Raw genomic sequence first — 4,885 nt, forward strand, 5'->3', positions numbered from 1 at the left:
ACGACCCTACCCGGAACCACGCCCTTCTCCAGGAGTCCCTGGACATGATCGATGAGCTCCGGGAGCAGTCACAGGTCCAACTCAAAATGTACCAAGGCAAGATAGCCTGACACTTCAACACAAGAGTCAAGAGCCGTACATTCGAAGTTGGGGACCTTGTCCTACGGAGAGTATTTCCTGCTACGCAGGACCCGGGAGTGGGAGTCCTCGGACCCAACTGGGAAGGCCCCTATGAAGTACAAGAAAAAGTGGGCCATGGAACGTATCACTTAAAGAGACTCGACGGATCTAAAGTCCCACGCGCCTGGAACGCGGAGCACCTCCGCCGTTACTATCAGTAGGCCCCGGACTATCTAGTCGAAAGTCCTTGGGGGACGTAACAAAATGTAAAATGTGGAGATAATCCTCCCTGCTGTAAAACACATGCCTAATAGGCTAATCTAATGAAACACGGAGAGATTCACTCCGCTTTTACTGCATTTTTTATCCCTGTGTTCAATGTTGCGTTTTAACAAGTGACCACGCGGTCCGAAGACGTCCGGACCCCACGCTCACTTGGGGGGGTATACATGGCTAAGGCATAGCCATACGCCCCTTGAACAAAACATACACAGAACACCACTTATGTGCTAGCATTGTGTTTGAAATTTTTAAATTGTAAAGCTTAGGTTAATTGGTAGCCATGAACATACTTGCATTACGTGTCATGTGTGCATTATGTGTTTATGTGAAAATCGCCATTGAAAAGCTTAGGTTAATTTGTTGCCATGAACATACTTGCATCACGTGTCATGTGTGCATTATGTGTTTATGAGAAAATTGCCATTGAAATGTCTGCCATTATGCATCATGAAAATTATCTCCTGTGTAGCCCAGCGATGAACAGGACTGGGGGTTGGGGCACGTTCAGAGAGCTACGCCGAAACACCCCCAACATCCGGGCAAGTCCTTCAAAAAATATTCCGCGACCGCTGTAAAGCTTTGCTTCGCAAGCTCCAGCTCCGGGTCTCACAAAGTAAAGATGGCAAGATCCGCGACCGCTGTAAAGCTTTGCTTCGCAAGCTCCAGCTCCGGGTCTCACAAAGTAAAGATGGCAAGATCCGCGACCGCTGTAGAGCTTTGCATCGCAAGCCCCAGCTCCAGGTCTCACAAAGTAAAGATGGCAAGATCCGCGACCACTGTAAGCTTTGCTTCGCAGGCTTCAGCTCCGGGTCTAACAAAATAATGCATGGCGAGCTCCTCGACCACTGCAAGCTTCGCTTCGCAAGCATCAGCTCCAGGAGCAGATATGATTGATCCCCCGATTACAGCAGGCCTTGCTTCGCAAAGCCCCTGCCCCGGGATCGAACATGGTTGGCGTCGCAATTTCCCCAACCGAAACGAGCCTTGCCTCGCAGAGCTCCATGCCAGGTCACTGAAGTCAGCCACCATAAGCACCATGGAACGGCTCACCTTAGCAATCCCAGCGAACAGTATAACTACAAGTCCCGGGATTGGCCATTTGCCTTAGGAAAGCTGAAATACGGTGAAAGGAGTCTGGCCGTTGGAATCAGGAAACCTTCGTAACCTAGAAACTACGTGGGAAAAGACATCAGCCGTTAGAGCTTCAAGTTGGAAGTGCATAGGTTCTGGCCGTTGGAACCAAAACCTCATGCGCCCCTACAGCAGTTTCTACCGTATAAAAGTCTACCCTAAACGCAAAGTTAAACAAAGAACTCGGCAGAAAAGAAAGGAGAATGCTATAATTATGGCAAATATGTCTGCAATGAGAAAAAAGTACAGGGAGCTTCGCCCTAAAGAAAAACACAAATGAAAAATAATAATCAGCAAAGAATATTTTTCACGGAAAATAAGAGCCCTTCAGGCACTGGGGGTGGCAGTGGCATCCTCGACCGGGGTCTCGGAGACAGCAGTTTCAACTGGGGCTAGCGGAGTCAGCTCATTGGAAGACGGAACGTCATCGGTGGCAAGTTCAGAGGTCCCCGCCTTTTCAAGGACTTCTGCTTCAGGGGCTCCAGCAGGCTCGTCAATGTTGTAAGTTTGGACGTACACCTCTGGGCCTTGATCCCACACCTGTAGCTTCTCCCTCATGGCGTCGGCATCCTCTCCCAGATAGCCTAATACCTCCGGGTTCGCTTTCCAGAGTTGATGCATGAGGAACACGTGCGATATATTAATCGTCCTGTTCAGTACCACCTCGGCATCCTCTTTCTCCTTCAAGCGCTCCGCCTCGGAGGTTGCCAGCTGTGCCTCCGCGATAGTTAGTTGAGCCCTCAATTTTTCCGTCTCGGCCTTGGAGGCATCCCGCTCTCCCTTAAGAGAATCAATCTCCTTGCGCTGCTCCTTGTTTTGGGTCAGCACGGATTGCTTCTCGGTCACATGCCCCCTGGCAGTGAATTGCAAAGCTCCGATCTCTTTATCCTTCTCGGCGAGCCCCAGCTCCAGCATAGACACGAGATCCCTGCTCCTCGTATGAAGTTGCTCCTCCTCGTGCAGCTTATTCTGAAGAGCGGAATATTCCCCTTGCTGCTTAAGGAGGAGATCATTTTTCGATTGCAAGCGGGCTTCCAAAGTGTCCTTCTCCACCCTGGCTTGGGATAGCTCTTCTCGGAGCTTGGAGTGTTCGGCCTTCAAGTCATCCAACTGCTGCTTGAACTCCTTCTCCGCGCTGGCCCGGTACTCGTGATATTTGGCAAGATATTTCTTCTCCGCCTCTTCCTCAGCCTTGCGCCGAGCCTGGTTAACTTTCTCCGCAGCCTCCCCCTTTATGCTCTCGACCTGTTGGGATAGCTTCTGCTTCTCCGCCTCCAAGGCCTGGCGAGCCGCCTGGCTTTCCTCCAGTTGAACCAGAACTGCACCCACCTCCCGGAACGAACGTTCCGCGATAAGAGAGGCCTGCAAGGAAAGACAACAGAATGAGTTAAGCAGAACCAAATGTGCTAAGACAAGTGATCCCAAAACACAACGGACGGCCTACCCCGGACAGTTGCTGCTTCACAGCGTGTGTCAGCAACAGCGGATCCTTATTGCTACTGATGGCCCATTTCTCAGAATTGAGCTCGCACAAGCTCAGGGCCATGTCCTCCATCATCTCCGCTCCGAACGGCGCCAATGCACGTCCGAGCCTAGGCACCAGCCTCTTCTCCAAGGCTGGGCCATCCAAAACCGCTCCAGCCGGGTGAAGGGACCTCACCCCCTCGGCCAGCTCAGCTCTCTTCACGGCAGACAAGTTGTCCGCCCTTCCCTGAGTAACAGCCTTCTCGGCCTCCAACCGCCTCTTCAAAAAATTATCGGCCCGTCTTACACCCTCCAGGAGGGCAGCGGGGAAACGGGTTGGTTTCTGAGGAAAGTGGAACTTCAGGCCAGGCAGAGGAAGGTTTGTTCGCTGAGAAGAAGGAGACCCTGAAAGGGTGGACTCCCTTTGGGCTGGAGGAGGAGGCAGACGGGGCATTGAGGACGGTAGGGAAGACACCACCGCCCCGGTCTGTTGTTGTTGCTGGTGTTGCTTTTGTTTTTGTTGCTGCGGTGGCGGAGGTGACTGCCTTTGTTGTTGCTGTTGCTTTTGCTGCTGCGGCGACGGAAGAATTGCCAAAAACTGTTGCTGCGGGTTTGGCAGTTGTTGTTGCTGCTGCTGTGGCGGTGGTGATTGTCTCTGTTGTTCTTGTTGTTGCTATTGCTGTTGTTGTTGCCTTCGACCGGGTGAAGAGTGTCTAAGGCGTTTCTTCTTGGCGCCCTCAGCATCTCCTCCAGGACGCTTGCTCGCCCCAATCGTATTCACGGGGAACACAAGCCCTTCCCCGTCGCTGCTACTGCTCGAGGTCGCCATGGTCTCGGAAGGCCCCTTGGCGGGAGATCTCTCCCCCGCCGGAGATACTTGCGCCTCGCCACCTGTCTGCTTGGATGTGGCGGCTTTACCTCCCCTACCGGCTCTAGCTTTTCGTCCTTTCCCCTTGGACGGATCTTGGCTGGTGGCGGCTTTCTTGATGAGTAAGGTAACTCTCCCCAACATCTTGGCTTCGGGATATTCTACAAGAAACGTACGAAGCAAGGTTAACGAACCAGCAAGCAATGTGAAAGAAGATAAGCAGAAGACAAGACAATCAACAACATAAAAGCACAAGCAAGTCCGCCAGCAGGGAACAAGGAACAAAAAAGAGAGACGTTTGAGAGGAACGACCATGCACGAGAAACGTGGATGGCCTTCCCCGAGCGAAACAAGACACCATTTCCTGCTCCAGGAAGCTCCCGTACTCCTTAAAGTCTGGGAATGACATGCTGAGGGAAGAAGGGTCAACCAGGACGACACCTTCTGGCAGACTACCGTCACTCAAATACCCGAGAAGCTCATCTACCCTATCGCAATATCTGTCAAAGGGTATCCTACGCGGATCTAGCCTAAGGAAGCGGGGATCGAACCCCATCTGGGGGGTCCGGGAGACCTCAGACAGGCTGGGGGTGTGAATCAATCGAAAGCTAGCCTTACCTATCCCAGAGGTGCCAGCTCCCGGAGTCCCTTCATTGGGGTAAGTCGCAGCGTAGCGAGCCTCAATTTCTTCTTCCTCCGACTGGGGGTCGGGGAACCTCTCTGCCCAACTGGGGGACAAGTTACTCTCGTCCTGGACTGCCTGGCAGATCACCTTGGATAGTTCCACGGCAATCTGCTCCCGGACGTCAGCGGACACTTGACTTTGCCCCCTGCCACTCACTGGCCCAATGTTTTGGAAGGAGGCCAGCAGCCCATACTCTCTCAGAGATTCGGTGGTCACAAGTCCTTCCACCTTCAGCTCCTCCTCCGAGAACCCCTCGTAGAATTGCGACCTCCTTATCATCTCCGCACAGCGAGGCGTCCGCAGGATGGCTTCTGCAAAAGTCAAACATGGGTGTC

Source organism: Humulus lupulus, chromosome 5 (genome assembly GCF_963169125.1).
Source record: "Humulus lupulus chromosome 5, drHumLupu1.1, whole genome shotgun sequence".
Lineage (NCBI taxonomy): Eukaryota > Viridiplantae > Streptophyta > Magnoliopsida > Rosales > Cannabaceae > Humulus > Humulus lupulus.